Source organism: Cibotium barometz, chromosome 18 (assembly GCF_041138505.1).
Source record: "Cibotium barometz isolate CiBa-2024 chromosome 18, ASM4113850v1, whole genome shotgun sequence".
Lineage (NCBI taxonomy): Eukaryota > Viridiplantae > Streptophyta > Polypodiopsida > Cyatheales > Cibotiaceae > Cibotium > Cibotium barometz.
The window spans coordinates 50183792-50197301 of record NC_141063.1 but is presented as its reverse complement, the minus strand read 5'-3'; the positions used below and the strand labels follow the sequence as shown (position 1 = coordinate 50197301).

Below are 13510 nucleotides of genomic sequence, written 5' to 3'. Positions count from 1 at the left end.
GCTGTCTTCCATCCAAGATACACTATAAAGATCTCCAAGGCAGGTTAAATACTCTGGTGGTGGTGGCGGAACCATGCCTGGACAATAGGTTCCCCAGCTGCTCTCCTCTGTACAAATATCCAGCCCTGCAACTTCACGGCGGCTACCTCTCTTTTTTTGCTGCAGCAGCCGCCCTGAGAACCCTTCACCTCCTGGATTCGGCGCCCCTCCCTTCTTTCGAGTAGGCGAGCCCCCTCCCTTCGTCCACGACAGCCGGATTCCTCTCTGGGCGGCCACCTTCTGGATTTTTCGCCAGCTTCTAGGCTACGTGCTGGCAGCTACGTTGGCCCCTCACAAAGCTTCCATGTGGCCCTTTATATTATTGGCCACTTGTATCATATATTTCATTTATTTTTCTTGCCTGCCACTCACATCAATGCTCCTCACACATGGTAACCTAAAATCCCACTTTATCTCCGGGTACAAAAATGGTACCACAAAACCACCGCTGGCCGCATCCACATGAATTGGAGTGTCCCATCCTGTACATCTTCATACAGCTTCCAATGCCACTGTATCTGAGTGAATACCTTCCATATCTGTCCTTGCTGCTCAAGGCCCAGATTCCACATAAGTTGTTCCATGAACATGCTTTCACTGCATAGACGTGCCACAGCACGACATCCACCCCCTCTAAACCTGCACATCCTCCGGTATGTGCCACCAAGTTGCTATGTAGGCTAATCTTCTTCAAATCTATACTGATTTGCCTTCATCTTTATCAAATTTTGGCACGTTATCTTCAGCTTTTTCATCCTCTGAACCCACATTCTCATCAAGGCTTTTCTGACTGGTTGAATTTCCTGTATTGATCATCCTGCTCAAAGGCACTTCCCATGATGCAAGCGTGCATCTTCATCATAACCACTTTCGACAACATATCCATGAATGAAATTACCCCTATGATCAGCTGATGTACTGGCGCAAGCTTTCAAAGCACTAACAAAAATGGTATCCTTTGGCTCCATCCCTTCCCGCAGCATTTGCTCAAAAAGATGGAGAGTCTCCTCACCCCTCCCATGCTGAATCCCTGTATGCTAAGCTGGCTGGCCACAATTGAGTCTCTCTACCAGCTGCTATAAGCATCTGAAAGTCATTCCTTCATTGTGGTTTCTTGGATGGATTCTCCTCATAAGGTTTGCCTTACATACAACTGAGCATGTTGAATCACCTGCAGGTGGAGCCGTGAGTTCTAACAAACTGTTGAGTGTCTGAAGTAGTGTGTGAAAAGGAGAAGGGATAGTTGTTCAAGTTGTAGACTGTGTTCCTGACCCCATTTCCCCTTCATACAACGGCAACAAAGCGCCTTGTTCTCAATGCTCCATTAAGGTGGAAAGACCATTGTGCACTCTCAAATGCTTCAAGGATGGTGGTAATGGAGTCATGAAGCTGCACTGCCATAAAACCCATGAAGCAAAACTTGATTGTGTTAAACGACCTCCTCCATATCTGCATACAATGCAATTGAAGTCCACCCTGACTCAAACTTTCCAGAAGATTGATGCACCATATTCCCAACATCAGGCGAGCTATTTGGCAGCTTCTCTCTTGAAAAACTCCTTATCATTTGATTTCCAATACTGACTGCATCATCCCACCTTCCCTCTGCAGCATACATGCTTGAAAGTATCACATAAGGTGCTGTATATTGTGGATCCAAATCAATAGCACATTTGGTGACAGACTTTCCACGCTTCATATCACCGTGCATTCTACATGCACTGAGTAACCCCATCAATACAAAGGCATTAGGTTGAAGCGGCATCCCATCTAGAAGGTTCTCTGCTTCATCAAGACATCCAACTCTTCCAATAAGGTCAACCATACATGCCTGGTGCTCCATTGTTGGACTGAGGCCATAATCTGCACTCATGGAAGTAAAGCAGCAGTAGCCCTCATCAACCAGGCCAGCATGACTGCAGGCAGAGAGAAGGCTCGTGAAAGTTGCATTATTTGGTTTCACATTTTCTTCTGTCATTTGCAGAAAGACATGCATGGCCGCCTTAGCATGACCTTGTTGACTGTATGCTGCAATCATGGCATTCATAGAGGCAACATCCTGTCGACAGATTTTGTTAAAAGTAGAAACTGCATCATCCATGGCCCCACATTTTCCATACATGGTGATAAGGGCAGTCAGCACGACAATATTGGACTCCAATTTGCTGCTAACAACCCATGCATGGATAAATATACCCTCTTCTAACGCTGCCACACTGCCACATGAGCTCAGAATGCCTACGAAGGTAACATCATCAGGCCTCATGCATTGTCCCTGCATGTGCTGGAAAAGCTCAATGGCCTCCTCATAGTATTCCTGCTCCACAAAAACTGTCAGCATCGCATTCCAAGCAACCACATTCCGCTGTTGAATCATGTCAAATGCCATACATGCATCCTCCATGGATCCACTCTTGCCATACAGATTTATTAAGGCAGTTCCAATAATCACATCTTGTTCTAAGCCCATCTCAGCAACACATGCATGGATTAGTGCACCCTCTGCCATAGCTTTGAGGCCTGAACATGCACTGAGAATGCTGACAAATGTAACCTTGTTTGGCTTCACTCCCTCATATTGCATTTGCTTGAACATCTGAAAGGCTTCTTTGCTATGACCATAATGAGCACAAGATGTTATCATGGCTGTCCATGAGACCACATCACGCATCTTTAAGGGCCGCCAACGTTGAACAAGCACTAAGTGCACTAACAAGAGTGACTTCATCCGGATTCATGCTCTCTTGCTCCAGTCTCCAGAATAGTTGAAGAGCCTCCTTGCCACAGCATTGTTGAGCATACACCGTGATCATGGCTGTCCAATAGATCAGGTTGTGTTGATGTGATCTGACAAATGTGCACCTTGCGGCATCCACATCTCCTAGCTTACCATACATGCTGACAATGGCAGTCCCAACGGCTACATCTAATTCAAGGCTGTTACTGATTAGGCCTACATGGATCTCCTTGCCCTTCCTCAGGACTTCTGTGTTTCCACATGCACTGAGAGCACTTAAGTACGTGACCCTGTTTGGTATGACATTTTCCAGCTGCATAGTCATGAAAAGTTGGAGAGCTTGCTTGTGATAACCCTGCCGTACATAAGCCGTAATGATGGCATTCCAAGAGACGACATCACGATGTCTCAGACCATTGAAGACATGGCGGGCATCATCTAATGCCCTGAGCTTGCCGTACATACTGACAAGAAGGTTGGCCAGGAAGGTATCTTGCTCTAGCCCCAATCTTCTGATGTGTGAATGGAGGCGTTTGCTCTCGGAAAGGGTAACACATTTTTTTTAACACAGAAAGAATACCCTGCCATTTTGTGCATGATTTTGCTCTTGTAGCTATGGCATGTTGATGCCGCTCTTCATGTGTGAAATGTTTCAGCGTGTTTGCTTCTGCGGCCCTCCAAGCCACCATATGATACATCTAAACCCATGCAGTTTTTTATGATGTTGCCCTGCAAGCTACAGAATATATCAACCTAAATTGGCAAACCATACCTGCTTGACATCCATCTTTGGTCTACATATGGATGTAACGTGACTACATGACATGATAGTGGCGGGTTACGCCCAACCTTCTTCTCACACCAGAACTGATGGTCCTCCAACTCAACTGGCGGCGGGCGGGGATCATCTGTAAGCTTCTCAGACAACCCAGCTCAAAGTGTCGAACACCGACAGCTAAAGCAGTAACACATGTTCTGAACAACGAAGAGAGCTTTAATCTCCATGTTCATACACTCAATTCTACAGCATTCTGCATTGGCATTCCTTTTATCCTTCTGATGTTTTGGGCTTTCTCTATGTCAAACCGTTCATCCAGATCATCATTGCATACATTTAGCTCTGCTTTTCAAAGAGTTTCTTTCAGATATCCTGACAATCAGAGTACAAAGAAGTGTCCACCTTTCCGGCATTCATAAATTCTTGTGCATTCTATCTGTTTTGCAACTTGTAGGGAAGACCTCAAGTCAATACAAGCTCCTCACCTTCCTCAGCTATCAGAAAGGTCGAGTGTCATAAGCCCTTGAGACAAAGGGTTAGCTTCAAGTCACTACAAGCTCCTCTCTATCCTTGGTTATTGGAATAGATGAGTGTTATAGGCCCTTGAAGTGGCAAGAATGGATCAAGTCATTGCAAGCTCCTCTCCTTCCTCAGCTGTCGAGAAGGATGAGTGTCACAAGCCCTTGTTGCCATTCTACAGTCCTAAGAGAGAACTACAAGTCTATACAAGCTCCTTGCCACCCCCTTCTCCTGAGGTGAACAAGTGTCATAAGCCCTTGTAATCCTTCTTCTTTCTTAATAGTTTTATTATGGAAGACTACAAGTCCTATAAGCTCCTGGCTCTCTCTTTTCGAGAAATGCATCAGTGTCATAGGCCCCTATAGCCTTCTTTGCTTTGTCTGCCATTATTTTTACCTCCTTTGCATCCTTGTCATGCTTTAGAAGTTCTCCAAGCAGCTAAGATATAGCATCATTATAGTATATTTCCTTCATTTTTTGTACCTGCCTTTCAGAAAGCCCTGATTGTGTATCTATTTGCTCTAATTTCCCTCAAGCATCATCTTGATTTGTATGTCATCTTGCATGTATCCATACATTCCAGATATCATATCGTTTTTCATCCAGCATTCAAATCAGATAACATTACCTTTGTTTCACCCAGCCTTCTTTCGACTGCCTGTTGCTGTTGCATGTAGATGGAAAACATTTGGAACATCTGCATAACTCCGGGGTCAAAATGAACCCCCTGGCCCTCAGAATTCTCAGCCATAGCTTCCCTGTATATTTCACCACACTCTCACCCCAGCAGTTTCACGTCGGGTTCACCAAAGTTGTCGTGACGTGGGCGGTATAGCCGGGAACACACTGGGTGTCTAGCTGTGAGAGTTTGGTGTTTTGTAATTCACTTGATTTGATTCTTCAGAGAAAATAAATCCTGCCAAACCTTCTCCCTCCTCTCTCAAAGGCGCATGTACAAGGCAAAGCACACACTTCTTCATACAGTCTTGAAAGTCTCTCTTTGTCTTAAAACTGGGCTTCTTCAAGCCACCTGCACACTTGACCATTTAACCGAATCATGACGACCCATTGCATATGCTGGCCTCTCTGGATTGATACGGTAGCTAGCACAGACGCTCGATTGGGTCAAAAATTCCTCATGGCTCATGGTGGAATTCTCATTAGCAGGATCATTGCCTATGTATACATACACCTTTTCGCCACCCATCTGAAGATTACCATAACACATCACATGCGATCCCGCTGTATAGGTGTTATAATTTGAGGTTCTTGTTTTCACGGTCTCATATCGTTCTTGCAGTGTCTCTTTTTTCAGATTGTGAGACTCGCTGTCTTCCATCCAAGATACACTATAAAGATCTCCAAGGCAGGTTAAATACTCTGGTGGTGGTGGCGGAACCATGCCTGGACAATAGGTTCCCCAGCTGCTCTCCTCTGTACAAATATCCAGCCCTGCAACTTCACGGCGGCTACCTCTCTTTTTTTGCTGCAGCAGCCGCCCTGAGAACCCTTCACCTCCTGGATTCGGCGCCCCCCCCCCTTCTTTCGAGTAGGCGAGCCCCCTCCCTTCGTCCACGACAGCCGGATTCCTCTCTGGGCGGCCACCTTCTGGATTTTTCGCCAGCTTCTAGGCTACGTGCTGGCAGCTACGTTGGCCCCTCACAAAGCTTCCATGTGGCCCTTTATATTATTGGCCACTTGTATCATATATTTCATTTATTTTTCTTGCCTGCCACTCACATCAATGCTCCTCACACATGGTAACCTAAAATCCCACTTTATCTCCGGGTACAAAAATGGTACCACAAAACCACCGCTGGCCGCATCCACATGAATTGGAGTGTCCCATCCTGTACATCTTCATACAGCTTCCAATGCCACTGTATCTGAGTGAATACCTTCCATATCTGTCCTTGCTGCTCAAGGCCCAGATTCCACATAAGTTGTTCCATGAACATGCTTTCACTGCATAGACGTGCCACAGCACGACAACGTTCCCTGCTATGGAACTAAGCATGTGTTGCATCACAAACAACTGCTCACTTCTGTCATCACCTCCATGTTTGTTGGAGGATGCATAGTTGCCTTGCTGCAACTTCCCACTTTTAATGTCATTCTGCTTTTTGTAGCAATTCTTTGCCATGTGTCCTGGTTTGCCACAATAATAGCATGTTGCATGACGAATGAAGATCAATACAAGGATGCAACAAAAAAGACACTTAGGGCTCTTGAAAAGAGTTCCAAGTTGTAGATGAATGTGGGAGAGGGCTTGACAATAATCCCACATGGGAACTTTTGGGAGTTCTAGAATTTTTGTATAAAAGGTGGCCCATTTGAGAGCTAGGGGAAACTCTTTGGTCATTTGGTTGAGAGGCTCATAGAGAGAGCTTGCTCCATAGCTCCTTCTCATGTGCTCTCCCAAGGCTCTCCATCTCCATTCATGCTTCAATCTTGTACTCTCTATTCTTTACATTTTCAATGATATGAGGTTATGGTCTACACACTTGCTAATCTAGATTTCTTAATGATGTTTTGATGCTAAAATCTGATTTGTAGAGTGCATGTGATGAAGCTTGTGCATGAAATGATGTGTAGTTGAGGCTTGTGTGATAGCTCTTTGCATGTTAGGTTCTTTGCATAAGTTGCATTTTTGTGCTTAAGTGTAGCCTAATCTTGATGCTTTGATTATGTTAGATTGATTGCTTGAGTGTTGAAGAAGGATTGAGTAGGACTAGAAGTCATTAGTGTGTGGTTAACTCATCTTCTCCCATTAGGGATAGCCTCTATGCGCTAACCGGGTTGCATTCACGGATTGACAAAGTATGTGGGTTGGAGTGTAGCCTCCGCTATGCTATGATGTCCCAAACAATGGCGCCGCTGCCGGGGAACGCACACTTACTAAGTGCTCCATTGATTGCAAAATCGTGGATTAGGGTAGATTAGAGTAGAGTTTGCAAGGGCATTGAGTGTGTGATCTCAAGGGCGCCTTGTGTGTTCGTTTTTTTTATTAGAAGCAAAAAAATAAATAAATTAAAACCCCATTGCGGTAGAGTAATCCCGCCATTAAGTAGGTTCAAGTGATTTCTGTTTTTGTATTTTTCGACGTAGGGGCTGTAGGAGGTGTGTCGTTGGAGGCGCAGCAAAGAAAAAATAAATAGATATATATATATATATATATATATCTATATATCTATTTATTCATATATATATACCTTGTAGAGGTTGGGCGGCCGGTGTATAGCGAGGAGATAGAACATTGGAGGCGGCTTAAATATATATATATATATATATATATATATATATATATATATATATATATATACATTGGGGAGGCTGTGGGCGGCCAGTGCAGTAAGGCGGATTTTAAAAGAAATATATATATATAAATATATATATTTCTTATATTGACGTGAGCAGCAAGCGTTGGCTGCATCGAAGCGCTGGCGTGAAGCGCTGGTCGAAGGAGTAGACGACGGCGGCTCAGAGGCAGAGTGAAGTGGGAAGCGAAGGAATCGAGTGCTGCACTGGGTGGGGGCTGGGGGGGCGCCTGCAATGGGCGCAGCCTGCAGAGGACGGCGGCTGGAGAGAAGGCGTCGGCAGAGTAGCCGGAGAGGAAGCTGCGTGGAGGCCTATATATAAACACTGAAGGCGTAGCAGTGGCTGCGTCGGCAAAAAGCGGAGGAAGCGAAGGGTGTGGGCGCAGCCTGTAGACGGCGGCTGGAAGAGGAAGCGAAGGGTAGACGCCAGCACTGAGGCAGTTGGAGTGGAAGTAAGAGGAAGCTGCGTGGAGGCGACGCGACCGGCACTGGTTGTAGCAAGCGAGAAGCGAATGTAGTAGGAGAAGGCGTTGGCTGCATCGAGCGGTGAAGGACTGGAAGCGAAGAAGAAGCAGAAGCGAGCGCCGCATTGAACGCGAGCGCGTGGGGGCAGCGAGACGAATCCGGGAGCAGTGGAGGATAAGGTAGGTGAAATTTTTAATTTTTTAATTTTTTAATTTTTTAATTTTTTAATTTTTATTAAATTTTCATGTTTTTTTATATTTTTAAATAAAATAATAATAATAATAAATATAAAAAAACAAAAAAAATTTAAAAAAAAGAGAAAAAGAGATTTAAAAATAAAAAAAATAAAAAAAACAATTAAATTTTTTTTAAAAAAAATAACAATTTTTATTTTTGTATTTGAATCCATTGTTCAAATTTCTGTAAAGTCTTGCATAATTAAAGTAGCTTTTTATTTGTATTTTTTTTAGAATTTTGTAATTGCGTGCATAATTAGTAGATTTATATTTTTTGTAATTAGGCACGAAATTTATTAGTTTATAAAAAAAAAAACAAACAAACAAACAAACAAACAAAAAACACTAAAAGGAGAAAAAAAACAAAAGAAAAGAAAAGAAAAGAAAAGAAAAATTCTATAAATTAAGTGTTTTTTAGGAGTCTATTTTTTGCATATTTTGTAATTCTTCATTTTTTTAAATTTTTGCATAATTAGTGTAACCTGCATTTTTTAATTTTTGTAACTTTGTGCATAATTAGTATTTTTTTTGTGCGATTCATAATTTTTGTGTAAATTTTTTATAAAAAAAAGTAAAAACATAAAAATCATAAAATCATTTTAAAAAATAATCATTAAAAAAAATAATAAAAAAATAAGATAGATAGTTACGCCACACATACTCATATTAGTTGCATTTAGTGATTAGGTAGGTTAAAATATATATATATATATATATATATATATATAAATTTAAAAAAAAAACAAAAACAAAAACAAAACAAAACAAAAACACATAAAAAACAAAAAAAAATTGACCTTATGCACTTGCGGTCGGGACATCTTGTAGATTCTGCCATAGGGCCTAGGGCACCTTCTAGAGTACCTACGCAGGAAAGTGGGACCCAATCGGTAGGAAATTTGGCGGATATTGCTGAAACCCTTTCTGATTCCCAATCCGATACCCTTTCCTCCAGAACAACTAGTTCATTGTCCATGGACAATCTAGGGCCGACAAATAGTCATCCCATAGCCCCAAATAGAACACCCACAAGATCCTTTAATCCATTTGAAGCCGACACCATGGGGTTAACACTTAATATGAGACTCCAATATGTCTACACAAATGCTCAAGGAGCTGAGATCTTTAGGGATCCACAACAACGGTATCTTGTTAAGATCGCAGACATTTTCTCAGAACTTGATAGAGCACCTCTAGTCAATGACCAGGGTAACATGTACATGGGTGGAGATGGTGTTCGCTACGAAGTCACCTACCATCCAGAAAATGTAGACAAATTAGGGGAGCTCTCTAAAACCGAGTTCTTAGACTTATCAAAACTTTCCAGAGCAAGGGAGTCTAGAGATGATTGGCTCATTGAGCCGGACATGCCTGGACCATCCACCAATGCCCAGTCCTCAAAGCCATCCATAGATGATTTACTTCTTGTAGATCTAAATTTGGAAAGGGATAGGAAAGGCAAGAGTAAAATGGATCAGGGGGCTGAAAGCCAATGGGAGTTTGTACGACAAATTCCAGTGACAAAGGTCTTACAGGATGACCCACTTCAAGAGGTCTATAAGGACTTGTTAGAGGGATATTATGCCACAACTAGATTGCCACAGCTAGATCTTCCTCTAGCTCTTGTGGTGGTAGTTGAGAAGCTTGCAGGACACATGAACAGAATAATTGATAAATGGGCCAATGAATACCGAACCTTAGATTGGAAAGAGATTCGGGAACTCACGTGGAAAGAACAACCATTATTCATGGAAGTGTTCTCAACAAATATAGCCAAACCAGGAGAGACAGCCTTTCTTGGAGAAACTGTTGCTCCTCCCCTACGAGAGTTCACTACAGAGGGACCTTCAACATCTAAGTGGACCACTGCTAGTAGCCCAACTCTAGCACCAAGATATCGTCCTACACCAAATGTGCGACCACCGGTCACACCACAACGACATCTTTCTCATTATAACAATCGGAGGGTAGGGGAGCCAACTCGGCCTCCCATAAATGCACCTCCTGAAATGCGGGTGACAAGATCTTTGGAGGGGTTTGGTGAGGTTGGTAATAGGGTACCCACACCAATTTTTGATGCATGTGGACCATCTTACCAAAGAGAGGAACAATTCCCACTGAGAGTGAGAGGCCGTAGGCCCTATGATGAGTATTCAAGACAAGTAAGGCCATCAACTCTTCAGAAACTGGTAAAGAAGTATGAAGGGTCGGGAGATCCATACGACCATGTAGCAGCATTTAGGCAAGCAGTTTGAGCTGAGCAAGTGGCTGATAAGCATACTCAAATTGAAGGATTTGGACTCACTCTTGAGGGAAAAGCCCTGGCTTGGTTTCAGGCATTAGAGGCTTCAGACAAATCTTCTTTACGAGTTTTGGAAGAGAGATTCATTGCTGCTTTTTCCTTGATGGGAATTCAACATGACACGGTAGCACACATCTACTCTTTCAAGCAAGGCGAGAATGAGAGTGTTAGAGACTGTGTAAATAGAATGAAGCAGTACATTAATCGTTGCCCAGAAGATGAGAAGCCCGCCCAAAGTCGATTAATTTCTCTCTTCTTAAAAGGACTCAAAAACTCAACACTGCATACACATCTCTATGCGAAGAAACATACAAATTTCAATGAGTGTTGCCATGATGCTATGGATTTCACCGATAACTTCAAATTCCAAGATGGTTCTGTCCCAGAGGTAAGACCTAGAGATCAGTGGGGTGATGACCAAAGTTCAGGGTCTAGCGCGCTAGTAAATCCAGACCAGATAGCTAACCTAGTACTAAGGAGATTGGGACAGACCTATCGTCCACCCTTGTAGCCACAACAACAACAGCAAAGAATGAGGAGTGTACTTCCTACAGGTCCTCATCTTTGTGGAGCATGTGGCGGTAACCATAAAACAGAGGAATGTAATACCTTTTCTCCTCTAGTCACAAACCAACCCACAAAAAAGTGGTGCCAAGCCTGTGCTTGGAACTTTACGCATACCACACAGGAATGTACTCGCATTGCGAGAATGAGACAGGAACGTGAGCAGCCAAGGAGTGGAGTGGCTCCACAAATGTATCAACAATATACTAATTTTGAGCGTAAGCCACCGATGGCACAAGAGCAAGCACGACCAGTTCTTGGTGCTCAACCTCCTGCTCCTGGGACTGCTCCTGTGAGGGTTGTTGACTGCGACAATTCAAATATGTGTAGAGACTTGGTAAACCCAGGCTATGTGGAGGAGGAATATGTATCATATTCATCCAAAGAAAATATCTTTGAAAGTCCCACATACCCAAGCCCAGCACTGGGGACACTCCAGGGGAACAAAACTCTTTAATGTTGCTAGGCGGCTACCAACCTAGGACTCCAGGCCCCTCAGGTCAATGGCAGCCAAGGAAAGTAGAGGCCAAACCAATGGGCCCCTGTTATGAGTGCGGAGAACCCCATGGGGCTCGTGATTGTCCACATCGCTCAAGGCAAGCATCTCGGTCCAATACAATAGTACAACAGTTTCCACCAATTGAAAGATATTGTCTAGGGTGTTGTGTAGAACACTTCCCAAAAGATTGTCTGCTGAAACCACATGAGGAAGGCACCTCTCAACCAAAGGTCTCACTCAACCTTGTAGGCGCAGTTCCATCACCACCTTCATCTGAGAATGAGGATGTCGTGCCACTTAGAGTCATGACTCGATCACAGACACGAAATGCTGAAATACAGACTGATGAGACACCTCGAACTAGGGATGCAAAGACAAATCTAGTGGACAAGACCCTACAGTCCAATAGAAAAAAGACCACTAGGAGGAAGAAGAATCGAAACAAGCGAATTAAAAGTGCATCCACTAGTTCTCAAGAAGCCTCTAAACTAAACATGAGGGATAAAACTTTTACATCCCAAGAAGTGCATGAGGAGCATCAACCTCAACCTGGGCCTAGTACTAAACAAGATGAGGCTAGTACGACTGAGGATAGTTCTGGGGGTTCTGTTTTTGTGGATAAAGTGAATGAGACTCTAGAGGCCATCATTGATGCTCATAGAAGTCGCATTGCAGCTTTATCTGAGCTACCCAAGAAGCTTCAAGAATACCCCAAACCTCGTGAGGAGAAGATCAATCTAGCTGTACATCAGCAACTCATTAGGGAAGCTCAGTCAATACTTGAGGGACCACCACACCACCTATTCCTCAGGGCCCGACCTCTCTTAAGCCAACATTAGAAACCATACCAAAAGTGTCATCAAGTCGGGAAATGAAAAGTGAGCTCATTTCACAAGCTCATAGCGAAAGGTCTGCACCAATTGACACCCAATTGAAAGGGGGTAATCTGCCACCACCTAGCCTTGTCTTCCCATGCAATGATGAAGTTATTGATGCTAATGAGGACATGGCAAATGAGATGTGGGCTGCAGTTCATGAGAAAGTTAATGAGAACATGTCTTCTATTAGTTCGCCTCCATTCTCTGAGGTGGATTTTACCAGGGGCACGGAAAACAACATTAGACGCCCAAGCATCCAGGAGGAAGTCCAAACAATTGTTTCTCCTAGAAGTAAACAGACAATGAAAACCTTACCATCATATCTGGGAGAATATGAGAACTGTTCTCAAACCTTGAGGATACCCTCCATGCATAAAAGGTTGACAAAGGAAAAGGATATGAGTATGGTGCAAGCTATTTTGTCAGCACCAGTGGCTTGTACCTTACCTTTGCTTGATTTGATAAAAATTCGACCTGAGTTGTGGAATGATATTGCCACATGTTTGTCAGAGCAGGTATTGCTACAAAAGGGTCACCATGAGTGTACTATACACCCCGAGACAAAGCATGTTATGCCAGTTCCTATCAACAAAGTAGGAAAATTTTGTGAGGACGATCAGGGAAATGCTACCCTCCCATTAGAAGTGCGAAAAGTAGCTTCAACTGCAATACTTGATAGTGGTGCAGGAGTGGGCATTGTGACAAGGTCCATTTGGGAAAAGTGGGGCAAACCAGCTATTAGGAGTACTAGGATGCGCTTGCAGCTAGCAGATGGAAGCTTGGAAAATCCCCTTGGGCTGCTTGAGAACATATTGGTCACCACATGTGGGATTGAATATGAGCACACCTTTGCAGTAGTGGATTTTGGAAAACATCCAAACTATGAAGTGATATTGGGTAGACCATTCATGCGATAATTTCAAATGATTCAAGATTGGGGATACAATTATTTGTACCTCCGACATGATTATGTCATCACAAGGGTCAACCTAAGGAATCACTCATATCGTGATGTAACAAGGTCTCCAATAGATGAGTTTGATTCTGCTTCATCTGAGGGCTCAAGAGTTACATTGTCCGATGGGCGAGAAGATCTGTGGATGTGTGGAGCCTCATGTAGGGATTTCAACACTGAGAGACTTAAGGGTAATCGAAGTGTATCAGACGAGGCATACA

General features: G+C 43.4%; 2 pseudogenes; both read right to left on the bottom strand.

Annotated features, from left to right (window-relative positions):
* Nucleotides 1-1468: 1468 nt before the first annotated feature.
* Nucleotides 1469-2683, bottom strand: LOC147629449 (putative pentatricopeptide repeat-containing protein At1g68930 pseudogene; annotated as a pseudogene).
* Nucleotides 2684-2702: 19 nt separating this feature from the next.
* Nucleotides 2703-3239, bottom strand: LOC147629448 (pentatricopeptide repeat-containing protein At2g34400 pseudogene; annotated as a pseudogene).
* Nucleotides 3240-13510: the final 10271 nt, after the last annotated feature.